General features: G+C 38.0%; 1 protein-coding gene across 4 annotated transcripts in view; it reads left to right on the plus strand.

Moving 5' to 3' along the window:
* Positions 1 to 13,680, plus strand: part of DPP10 (dipeptidyl peptidase like 10) — a 205,679-nt gene that overhangs the window by 42,474 nt on the left and 149,525 nt on the right. The window lies entirely within an intron of this gene.

Here is a 13,680-nt window from a genome sequence, read left to right on the forward strand (position 1 = left end):
TTGTGAAACTCATGAAGCAGTGAGTTTCTCATGAACTCATGAACAATGATGTGGCTGTTCTTTGTCCCTTAATTTCTTTATAATTGTTTCTCTTTGGTCTCTTTAGTCTTAAATTATTTAGAGAAAAAAATGATTTGCTTTCTCATTAATTGCTAACCGGCTGGGCTTTTCTTAGTTTTATATATCTAAACCCAGTTTGAATAGCAGTTAAATACCATTGAAAATTAGAAATAATGTTAAGAAAACATTATTTATTTTTTAAAAAACTAAGCACCCAAAGTCAAAGTTTGGAGTTGCAAGAGAGTAGAAATGGTTACCATTATGCTTGAGCCCTGAACTTTTCTCATTTTAGAATTTGACATTCATATATGTTATGTTAAGAAGAAACATATGCCATAGTCCTCCAAGTACTCTAGCAGTTGAAAATGCCAAGGATGAATCATATAACTAAATGCCATATCAAACATTTATTTTCAATGATAATCTAACTTGGCTAGAAAAATTCTAGCCAAGGCTTCTCTTTAACTTCATTGTTCAATATTGCTAACTGCAAAATTATTTTTAAAATCCTGAATCCCCATTATCTTAAAAAAATTCCTAACAATTAATAGTGGGGATAGAGCTGTCATTGGGGAGGGGGTGAGCCATAAAATAATGGTGGTGGCAGGCAGGGGGAGGAATGGTAATGTGAGAGATGACTAGGCTGAGCCCAAGGGAGGGTCAAATGTATAATAAGTCATGAATCCTACACATCAGTAAGAGATGTCCAGTCCACCTTGAATGCCTTATTAATTCCCAGACATTTCCTTTGACCTTTAGTAGCTCATTTGAATTGCCTGAATCAGGAGGTTCTCCTGATTTCCCTGGCACTTGACAGGTGAGAAACAAAGAGCAGACCATTCTCAGGAAATGCAGGCCTAGTCATTTATTATTTATTTATTTATTATTTATTTATTTTATTTGATTTTTATACCGCCCTTCTCCCGAAGGACTCAGGGCGGTGTACAGGCATAATAAAACCGACAATACAATATACAAGTTTAAAATACGATTTAAAAAACTTATTTAAATTAGCCCAGTAATTAAAATTTACCATATTAAAAAAACCCGTTTAAAATTAATAAAATTTAACATTAAAATCCCAATTTAAGCCAGCCCCGCGTGGATAAAAAGATGAGTCTTGAGTTCGCGACGAAATGTCCGAAGGTCAGGTATTTGGCGTAAACCCGGGGGAAGCTCGTTCCAGAGTGTGGGAGCCCCCACAGAGAAGGCCCTCCCCCTGGGGGCCGCCAGCCGACATTGTTTGGCGGACGGCACCCTGAGAAGTCCCTCTCTATGGGAGCGTACGGGTCGGTGGGAGGCGTGTGGTAACAGCAGGCGGTCCCGTAAGTACCCAGGTCCTAAGCCATGGAGCGATTTAAAGGTCATAACCAGCACCTTAAAGTGCACCCGGAAGGCCACAGGCAGCCAGTGCAGTCTGCGCAGGAGCGGTGTTACATGGGAGCTACATGTAGCTCCCTCTATAACCCGCGCAGCTGCATTCTGGACTAACTGAAGCCTCCGAGTGCACTTCAAGGGGAGCCCCATGTAGAGAGCATTACAGTAATCCAAGCGAGAGGTAACGAGCGCATGAGTGACTGTGCATAAGGCATCCCGATCAAGGAAGGGGCGCAACTGCCGAACCAGGCGAACCTGGTGGAAGGCCCTCCTGGAGACGGCCGTCAAATGGTCTATACCCGTTCCACATTCCAGCTTCTTGAACTCAGGCCTGGTACCATGTCAGCAGACCTGCAATGCCTTGGCTTCTGACTGCTGCTTCTAAGTGCCAGGTGTAATAAGGTCTCCCTCATTAATGATCTAATTATTGATGAGAGGGACACACATATTCCCAGGATTTTGTTGAGTCTGGAAGAGAGGGGGATAGCTATTTTGAAGACAAGCTCAAGCTGGGATTTCAGGTGTCGCATCAGCTGAGACCCTGGAGCAGGGGTGGACATGATTGTCATCTGGGAATCTCTTACAGCTATTGGCCATCATCACAGGTCCCCAGATGTGAGAGTATTCATTAGATTGGGTTTAGTTGGGATTGTTACTCTTGTATCAGCCCTCCCTTCTGCACAGTAACCTCCTTGACTCCATTTCTTGGTTGGCACTGGTGTTCCAAATGTATGGCTCTAGGTGGCTTTAATCAATTTTAATAAACTTTTCTAGAAATAGAGTCTATAGAGAGTTCATTGCCACCACAGTGATAATGGGCCTATCCCAGCTCCAAAGCTCATATGAATCAGAGGTCACACACCAAATCTGGTGTTCCAACTATGTATCACAATTGTGGATGAATTTAGAGAAATGTGTCACAACGTTGTTGTTTTTATTTGCATTTATATCCCGCCCTTCTCCGAAGACTCAGGGCGGCTTACACTATGTTAAGCAATAGTCTTCATCCATTTGTATATTATATACAAAGTCAACTTATTGCCCCCAACAATCTGGGTCCTCATTTTACCTACTTTATAAAGGATGGAAGGCTGAGTCAGCCTTGGGCCTGGTGGGACTTGAACCTGCAGTAATTGCAAGCAGCTGTGTTAATAACAGACTGTCTTAGCAGTCTGAGCCACCAGAGGCCCGTTTTATTAAAGAGAAGAAGTGTTGCATAGACAACACTGAAGCACTGTTAGAAATCACTTTTTCTTTACTGGCACAGTAATAGCAGTGAGCTTGCACAGGCAAATGGGGAGCAAAATGCTCCCATCTCTTAAAACCACCACCAGTTACAAAAACTTGCTTAAGTTTTCCTTTTTATGGGGATCCATACAAACATGGGAGGTTCAGAGTTCCTCGACACTAATGACACAAAATTAAACAATCAGTGGGCACAATTTGTGAAGATCATGGAAAAGTATCTCCATGCTACATCATTATTTATTATTAATTGAACATTAAAACTGCAGAACTATAACCCCAATGGTAAATAAATGTGAATGGTCTTATATATGTAATAAAGTTATATTTAAAAACTTTAGGCTTGGCACTGCAATCCATATCTTTTAGACCTGTCTAGCCTTGATTATAGTCCTACAGCTTGATTATAATCCTACATCAGGAACACAGTTAGATATAAATTGCTTTACACTTATTATAGACTTTCATTCTCTCTCTCATTCTCTTTTGTTTTGTAAAAATGAAACAGGAACCCTGATAGTCCATTATAATAACTACTGTTATTATCATAACCATATTCTCTTTCTTCTCATTTATGGTTATATCTATGTATATTGCTTCATGCAGCATAAAAAGTTAAGCTGCAGTCTCTTCAAATAAAATTAGTGTGCTGTGCACAATGAACATTTTCTCCATTTTATTATTCATTGCAATATATTCTGAACAAAATAACAAAGACCTGAATACAGAGGTATTTACTTTAGGGTTTTTTTTCTATTATCAGTTCACAATAATATGCAAAATATTATGTCTATGTGTACAGTATATTATATATTTTGTATATTATTATTATAAATGGCTTTTCCGTGGCCTTTGACTAAAAAGACTAAGCAGAAATCAGTTAGGTAATATGAGATCAATATTTTGTGCCCTTAGCAGGCCTAAACAGCTCACAGGTTTTGAGGACCTTCACACTTCTGGAGTATCACAATTTTCACCGGATTGAGAGCTGATTCCAAGTATAGGCAAAATCAACATTGCTGTATCTATTGCCAGCGTTAGCTTCCTAAGTGACCTAACACTTTGCTACATGATCATCAAAGCCACTCCAAATTTAATAAAGCTGAGTGGTATTGAAGATACAATATAACCAGCTGCTTCAGGGAGTCAGGGCTGATTGCTCTCTCTCTCTCTATTTGATAATGTAACAAGAATCTGTTGGTATTTTTTGCTTTCATAATTTATTAATTAATACTATCATTAGTAAATTATGAAAACAAAAATTTTCTATCTGGTACTTTAACTACTAGACCAAACTGTCTCTCTTAAAAAAACAATAAAAATGAGTTTAAAAACTTGATACTAAAACATTAACACTTAATACTTTACTATCAAGTATTAAAAAGGCCATTAAAAAAAATTAGAGAGACAATTTGGTCTAGTGGTTAAAGAACCAGATAGAAACCAAGAAATTGAGTTCTAACCCTGCCTTAGACATGAAAATCAACTGTGTGACTTTGGGATAGTAAAGGTAGGATTAAAAAAAAGATCTAAAAAATATTGTTGTTAAAAACAACTGCTTAATTGGTCAACAGTAGAAACATTATTTTTTTTTGTTATTTTAAAGTGGGGTAGACAAAGTTTTAGAGGTAAACTTGATGGGTTTTGTAGGGGTACTTTAATAGTTCAATGGCCTTGAGAGAAGCAATGGGTCTTCTATGCATCTTCTAAACCTGCTTTGGAATGAAAGCAACTTTGGTTGCAAAGTTATTGCTTACAGAGACATTATATTTCATCTTACATATTGCTATTTAAAACCCCCTCTGCACAAGAAATATGAACCTTGAATGAAAAGTAATGCTTCCCATGTTATATATCACCAACAGATGGCACTTTTGACACTCTAAAAGCTCTGACATGTTCTTTAGCATCTGTTCCTTCATTTCAGTTGGGGAGAAGTTGCTCTGAGAACAGGTGGTGTTGCTGTTATTTGTGAAACAGAAATCTGTAGTGAATACTCTTCACTGTACTTAAAGTACTGTGTCACAATTGAAATTTTGACTGTCAAAGAGGTATCTCCAATTGAAATTTGCCATTGAATAAGAGATAGTTTATGGTGATGACTGTGTACAATAGTATGTGCCCCTGGTCAAATGATGTAAAGAAGGTGAATTGGGAAAGGATGAGGTGACCTAAGTCAGAAACCAAATAGTATTTTATGTGTGGTGAGAGCCATTGTATATATATTTGTGCTTTTGTCTCTCATTAGAATTTGTTTTTAAAATGCTCTTTTCCAAAAAACATCGAGGTCCAAAACAATAATTTTTACCAAGATCTTTGATTCTTCCTCCCTCTGCTCCTTTCATAAATGCTCACAATTTTAGGATCTTTGGAATAATAATTAGTTGCCATTTTTATATTAGCATTACTTGTTTAGTAGTTACTGCCATTTATTATGGTAGTATATTAAAAGAAATGCTGTGAAAATGCTTCATTGTAAGTGATTTAATTGGATCATACTAAAAAGAGACTATTTATCCTGTTCTAAGACAGTTATACTCCTAAATTCAGTCCTGGCCTACAACCAATGAGAGAATATACCAAAATATTGTGGATTAATCATTTTCATTGTTTAATGAATGTTTGTTGAAACTGGGCTATACATGTTGGTTTGTGTCAGGCTTGACTTGGGTAGGGTAGGGTAAAAAAGATACACTAGTGATTGACCCATTACAACTAAATTATTTTTGCTTCATAAAATTTCCTAATGATTTATTACATTCTGAGTATATTTAATATTTATTTATTTATTTATTTATTAAATTTTTATACCGCCCTTCTCCCAAGGGACTCAGGGCGGTTTACAGCCAAAATAAAAACGACAGCAATATACACATAAAACCATGAATTAAAAAACTTATTACACAAATGGCCGAATTAAAACATTTAGAATAAAACCCCATAAATTATAAAATATTAAAACATTAAGACTAATTAAAATCCTATGCCAGTCCTGAGCGAACAAACAAATAGGTCTTCAGCTCGCGGCGGAAAGTCCAAAGGTCCGGCAGTTGCTGAAGTCCAGGGGGAAGTTCGTTCCAGAGAGTGGGAGCCCCCACAGAGAAGGCCCTCCCCCTGGGGGCCGCCAGCCGACATTGCTTGGCAGATGGCACCTTAAGGAGTCCCTCTCTGTGAGAGCGTACAGGTCAGTGGGAGGAATTCGGTAACAGCAAGCGGTCCCATAAGTACCCTGGCCCTAAGCCATGGAGCACTTTAAAGGTAGTAACCAACACCTTGAAGTGCACCCGAAAAACCACAGGTAGCCAGTACAGATTGCGCAGGAGTGGTGTTACATGGGAGCAACGTGAGGCTCCCACTATCACCCGCGCAGCTGCATTCTGAACCAACTGGAGCCTCCAGGTGCTCTTCAAGGGGAGCCCCATGTAGAGAGCATTGCAGTAATCCAAGCGAGAGGTAACCAGAGCATGAGTGACCATGCATAAGGCATCCCGGTCAAGGAAGGGGCGCAACTGGCGAACCAGGCGAACCTGATAAAAAGCCCTCCTGGCGACGGTCGTCAGATGATCATTGAAAGACAACCATCCATCCAGGAGGATGCCCAAGTTGCGCACCCTTTCCACTGGGCCAATGATTCGCCCCCAACAGTCAGCCGCGGCTGCAGCTGACTGTAACGGGGTGCCGGCATTCACAGCCACTCCGTCTTGGAGGGATTGAGTTTGAGCCTGTTTCTCCCCATCCAGACCCGTACAGCTTCCAGACACCGGGACAGCACTTCGATAGCTTCGTTGGGATGGCCTGGGGTGGAAAAGTACAGCTGCATATCATCAGCGTACAGTTGGTACCTCACCCCAAAGCCATTGATGATCTCACCCAGCGGCTTCATATAGATGTTGAACAGGAGAGGCGAGATAATCGACCCCTGCGGCACCCCACATGTGAGGGGCCTCGCGGTCGATCTCTGCCCTCCTGCCAACACCGTCTGCAACCGGTCAGAGAGATAGGAGGAGAACCACCGATAAACGGTGCCTCCCACTCCCAGACTCCCTAACCGGTGCAGCAGGATACCATGGTCGATGGTATCAAAAGCCGCTGAGAGGTCTAATAGGACCAGGGCAGAGGAGCAACCCCTGTCCCTGTCCCTCCAGAGATCATCCACCAACGCGACCAAAGCCGTCTCCGTACTGTACCCGGGTCGGAAGCCAGACTGGAACGGGTCTAGATAGACAGATTCATCCAGGTATTGGGGTAATTGACGTGCCACCACACTCTCAACAACCTTCGCCACAAAGCGAAGGTTGGAGACCGGACGAATATAGGTTAAGTTCAGTTTATTCTTAATCTAAATTTACTGAAATTAGGTTGCTTTCAAACTAATTTAAGCAACTTTGATTTCAGCAAAGTACATTACATTTCCTCCAGGAGCCTAAAAGGAATCACCTTTTTTTTTTATCCCACAAAATAAACGTGATGTAGCTTTAGCTGAGAAAGTGTGACTGACCCAGAGTCACTGAGTATTTAAGGCTGAAATTGGTCCTGAACCAAGACATCGCTTTGTTCTAGTCCAGCACATTAATCACTATGTCACACTAAGAATTTAGGTATTGTGAAGTGTATGAGGAATTTTATTTAGTGACTAATGTATTAGACTTGTATAGTTAACTGACAGCAACTAGCTTTTTCTTGGCTGATCTTAACAAACTAAGCATGAATGTTAGTACTTGGCTGAGAGGCCAGCAGCAGATTCTAGATTAGATAGGGATATTTTAAAAATCCTGGGAAAAAGAAATGTCAAACCACATCCATATTGCTATCAGAAAAAATAGATGGATATAAATCAGGAATTTGTTTTGATTCATAAAAGTATTTTATTGCATAAAACACTGACTTCTGAGATTAATTATGCAGGATACCATTTTTGTTCATTTAAGTTTCAAATTCCTGAAACACTGGAGATAATGAGATGTAATGGTATCCAAGACAGTGTTTAAAAATGTCTAATATCAACATGCATATATCCCAGTGTTTATTTTCATATTAATAAGAATAAACTGTAAATCTTCCTTTGTTTTTGCAATATGAGTATCATGGGTAGATCTAAATGTGATAAATTCACATGTCCCTAGATATGTGAATGCTATACTGCTATTGACTTGCTGTGTAGCAAGTTTTCATTTCAGTTCCAGCTGCTTTCTTTAGAGCCAACATTCAATGGGTCCTTTTAGATATTTTTTCTCACTTTTTATTTTTATAAATAAGTCTTTTTTATATACATAAATTACATTTTTAATTGTATTATAAGCCACTCACAGTGGCTTGGATAGAAATGGGTGTTATATTAAACAAACAAACAAACAAACAAACAAACTCCTTTTTATATATAAATAACACTTAAATGTACTATAAACAACCCATACCTGCTTGGATAGTGAAATGGATTGCATATAAATTTAATAAATAAAAAAAGTAACTCAAGGTAGGGATCATACTTCATACCCCTTACTGCTCCTGTTTTACCCACAATAACAATCCAGTGAGGTTTGATTAGACAGAGAGACTGACTAACACAGTCAGTATTATCCAGCTTTCATGTGCTATCAATTTCTCAAAGACAGAAAAAAGCTAAGTTGATAGGCTCTATTTTAGCAACTATATTATACTTCAATAATATAGACAAGAGTGCTCTTCTATCTTCCCTAGGAATTTAAGGTCATTTCAGCTATGATATTAAAACAGATCTGGGCAATTTGGTTTCACTTTTGTGTTTGGAGTATGGGATTGCTAAACAATATATTTTACAAAGTTACAAAATTATTTTCAAATTGACTTTGACACAAAAAATATGAAAGAAATCTTTTTACTTATGATGAAAGGAGGATGTTTTAGCTTAAAGTCTAATTTTTAGTCATTCAAGTAGATAAAACATTCAAGAAGTTTCAGAATTTAATTTAGTAACTTGAAACAATTTGTCATACTATTTATAATATTTCATTATCTCTTTTTTGTTATTTTATCTGGTCTGATGGGTTTGTAAGTCAGATTCTGATATCTCTTCTTTTGTAAAGTTTTGTTAAGTAATTACAGGTGTGAAGAATACATTTTCAATAGCACTTTAACATACCTATCAAAATTTTAACATTTCTACCATATTTCTATCTCATATACACTTCTTTTTAGCCTATTGAACTCACTCAATTCTTTTGGATGCTTTCCAGAATTATAAGTATATATTCATTTTGTTTTGTTTTCTTTCTTTTTGTTAAAAAAAAGAAGGAAGGTATATATTTGCATATCGCAGGATCCAATCTGATTTGGTCACTGGAACCAGAGGTTTAGTCTTCTGAGTTTTTGGACTCGGGCTGGAGCACATCCTCAGAGAATTTCTCTCTCTGCAGAATGTACATATTTGCATATTCTCTTTCTCCCCACCTATCTAGTGATCTTTAGTATTTTGTTGCTCCTAGATAGATTCCTCAAAACAAATATTCATAATAGTGGTCTATTTTTTAAAAAGCTGATACATTGTTATTTCAATTCCTAAATTACAAATGTCGGTGACTAATTAGGTAACAAAATATTGTATTTATTCACATTTCATTTTGGTTACAAATTGAGACTACTATAAGCAAAAATCTATTTTCTGTGTGTTTGTATTTCTTTAAATATGTGTTTGTGTGTTTAAATTCAGCACTTAATAATAGAAGATCTATTATTCCACTCTCTTTCCAATAAAAATTAAAATTCTCATTACTGTGTATATTATTTATTTATTTATTTTTATTTATTTATTATTTAGATTTTTATACCGCCCTTCTCCCGAAGGACTCAGGGCGGTGTACAGCCAGATTAAAAAACAGTACAATATACTGTTATAATCCCAACACAAGTCAGAATTTCAGAATCAATATTCTGTATAGCAAAATGGGTGATATATAAATTTAATAATTAAAGCTAAATAAGCAAATATTGCATTTTCTTACGTTGCTCTAAAAATCCTAGACTTTACTGTACAATTCATTGCCTTATGGTTGATGAAATAGATTAGAAGGGAAGAATATAGAAGTAGTTTTTTATTTGTTTTTTCCCCCAATACTGCTGCAGTAATCTTGAGGAAACATACTGATGGTTTTACAGCAGAGTATTCCAGTAGAAAAGAATGTCTTTCTATTGTTTTCGGTCATCTATTGCCTAGAAATGATAAAAAGAATCCAAAATGCCCTTGTGACTGGGAAAGGCTTGTAGTATATCAGAAATAGAAGCAAAACTGTGCCACTCAAAATGGTTCTTGGCATATCTTAATATCCTGATGATGATTTAATAGCATAGCATAGTTCACTTGTGGAAATATTTCATCATCTTGCTGGAGCTGATTGCACTCCATGAGTGATGATAGGCAATTCCTGTAGCTGCTAATCCAAACCTTTTATTAGTTTCTGGAGGTATAGTCTTGAATAAAAGATTAGACATGAAGGTAGTTAATTTTTAGTAAAGAAAATGGATATACAAAGAAAGGAGGAATGTCATCCCAATCAAATACAATAACATTTATGGATATAGCAATGTATGCCTAACCACTTAATTTGTTTCTTCTAAGCATCTCTACATGTTAACACAAATTTGCTACTTCCAGAAGGTAGCTGACAGCTTGATGGTTGATGTTGTATATAGTTGTGTTGTTGTTTTTTAAATTTAGGCTTTTGCTTGTTTGATATGTGTATTTTTTCCCAGAGAGGAATCAAAATATTCAGTGTTTTTCCATCTCGGCTAAGAAAGGGTTCAGTTACAAAAACCACAACTTTATTAATATATGCAAATGAAATTATAGTGTGGTACTTGGGGATTCAACTGAAGAACAAGTGAAGCCCACCTGACAAGATTAAGTTTTCCCTAAACTAGCCTTCATTGATATAAGCAGCATGCCCATATATTATATATTCATAATATATGCCCATATATTATGAAACTAGTGCTTAACTAGTTTCTTTTCTTTTAAGTTTATTTTCTTATGTATCGGGGGTTGCTGTCTTGCTCTCTTTCTTGCACCACCTTGTGGCTTTTCTCGCGGCCAGCGGGCTCGCCACGAAAGGGTCTGGGCAATCCCCGCGCCAGACGGAGTGAGAAATGAATAAGCAGAGTCCAATTCTCCTCGGGGTGAGCGAGCCCCGAGCTAGCTCGAGACAAACTCTTTTATTAAGGTTAGTTAGGGGTGTGTTACAGAAGGTAAGCAGGGGAGGTTACATATTAGCATATATTCAACATGTGAACACGTGACTGCAAGCACATCCACAAGTCTATGATTTTGGGAGAAAGATCATGATTCTTGGGAGGAGCTTTACCATGAAGTGGTTCTTTGTTCTCCGCTTTTTGCCTACGTGGTACAGCAAACAGAAATACATCTTGAAACATCCTGACTACATACTAATAAATCTCATATAATTGTGTGTAGGAGCAAACTTCTTTGAAGCTCTGTGAAGTTGACCTTATCAGAGAAGGAATGTTCTGTGGCTATCTCATAGGTGTTGTTACATTTACTGGCAACCATCTTTGCAACCTTGGCATCAAACAGATTTCTGCTTACATGATAACAATTAGCCAGACTTACCTATGCTGATATTTTTGCTCATAAGCAATTTCTCAAAACTTGCTCATGCTTATATTTGCACATAAGTAATTTTATAAACAGTTTCATAAAGGGGTTCATATGGCATAATATCGCAACATCTCCTCTGTTTTTATTTTTTAGGACCAGACAATCAGTCGGTTTCATGTTGGTGTAAACACAGATATTAGCCATACTATCCTTGTCTATTTCTTTTTCGTCAACCAGGCAGGAATTGTTAGGTGCAGTTTGGGTGTAATCATCTTCGAGTTCTTCAATAGCCAGTAAAGATAAACTTTTAGAAATTGTTCTAACAAAAATAGGTAGAATACAAGGTAAAATTATACATCCTAATGCAATTATACCAACTACAACTATAATAGCTTGTAAATCATATCAAAGTTAAGTCCTTTAGTTTTTTCTTTGAGTCCTGTACAATGTCAGATGGTCAGTATAGAAGCAGCATTCTTCCTTTAAAACCATACACAATCCACCTTCTTGGAGGAAGAGAAGGCCAAAGGAGCGATAAATGTCTCTTGTAGGAAGAAAAGAGTCAGTTGCCGTCAATCTTTTGATGGTAGGGATGGATATGTCGACCAGGAACCCACAAGGTCTCACCGTTGATTTGGATGTTCGCTGCTGACAGAAATCTCAAAATACAAATCCTTACATGAATACATAAAACAAGAAAGAACCAAACTGTCTTAAAAAGTCTTTTGATCGTTACATGTTTAAAAGACATGAGAAAGGGTCCCCTCCTCCTCCCTTTCTGGGTGAAAAAAGGCATTGTTGGAGGATTAGGGAGGGGGCCAAGGGGGAATAAATAGCTTGCATGTAGAACTGAAATAGAAACAACAAACATACAAATTTCAGTGGGGTTTTTTTTGGTTTTTTTTAACAAAGGTACTATGTGGAAGACAGAGAAAAAGACAATCAATCAATAAAAACCCAACTCCCACCCTTTTTATTTATGTGTGGAAGTTGGTCACTAACAAAACCATGCTATCAAAAACTTTCAAAAACAAACCACATTGTATCTTAGCAAAATCACCATCTGTCTTACTTTACTCATACTTTTCTAACTTCCTAAAACTTTCTCAGCACTAGTATCAAAACATCCTCTTAACTCTCCCTTCACATACTGTAACCTTCTAACTTATCACATCCTGTAACTTTCTAACGTATCTCTGAAATAGTTCCTAAAACAGGGCACATATTGTGCTGCTAAAAAAGAAAAAGAAACAATGCAAACAGCAAATAAGGGTTTAAGCTTTTGGGTGAGTCAGTTTATGTGGAAAACCTGAGTGCATTTTTCAAAAAACAGATAAGAAGATAGCCATTTGTCTGAAATGCTATAGGGTTTCCTGCCTGGGCAGGGGGTTGGACTAGAAGACCTCCAAGGGTCCCTTTCAACTCTCTTTATGTATGTTAACAGCTTCAAAAATACAAAGCTAAATGAAACATTTTGAGTCAAACTCAGTGCTTTGAAAACATTTATAAATGTATAGGTTTAATCAGGCAGTTTAAACCTCAAAAAGTTCCAGAAAAAGGAAAATTAAAAATTAAAAGCAAAAGCAAAATTATATGCATGATTAAAAATTAAAATCAAAAGTGTTTTCATGGTTAAAAAGAAAATACATCTGCATAGTTTTTTACATAGCTTTTTACAAAAGCAATGCTTCCAGAGAGCCTAATTGTCCCTCCCTTCTCAGACAAGAAAGAAAAGAGAGAGAAAAAATGGAGTGGGGGTGAATGGTTCTCCCCCGTAGCCCACCCTCTTCCCTGGCACTACAAGGAACGAAGGGGGGGGTAGTTAAGATAAGCTAGCGAGGACAGAGTCTGAGCGATCGCACCCATGGGGGAAAGGAGGCAGTGTTCAGTAGCTGAAAGGCAACAGGGAACTACAGCATTCTTTCTAGTTGAGGGATGGCTGAAGGGGACCGTCTTTAACCAAATACGGTCTGGTGTGTCTGGCTGGAACCCAAAGCACTCGGTCCGGCAGCTGGACGGCTGCGTAACCTCGACCCCAGGTGATGAGATCAGCAGGCCCTTTCCATGTCAGGTCAGGTAATTCGCGGTAGTATACCTGTGGTTTGGGTAGACCTGCAGATGGGGGAGGGGAAAAATGTCGCTCTGCAGCGGTCGCGAGCGGTTGTCCAGTTAAGTTTAAAAAATTCAACACATATAAACAACGATTCAAGGTATCTTGCACTGCTGGGAGGCCAGGGGCATTTTTCCCCTGTTGTTTGGTGTATCGTTCAAGGGCTGTTTTTAATGTCTGGTTGGCGGGTTCTACCAGAGCTTGACCTTGGCTGTTGTATGGAATTCCGAATTTATGAGTAATGTTCCACCGCCCGCAGAAGTCTGCAAATGCAGCACTGGTGTAGGCGGGACCATTATCT

Source organism: Ahaetulla prasina, chromosome 1 (genome assembly GCF_028640845.1).
Source record: "Ahaetulla prasina isolate Xishuangbanna chromosome 1, ASM2864084v1, whole genome shotgun sequence".
NCBI lineage: Eukaryota > Metazoa > Chordata > Lepidosauria > Squamata > Colubridae > Ahaetulla > Ahaetulla prasina.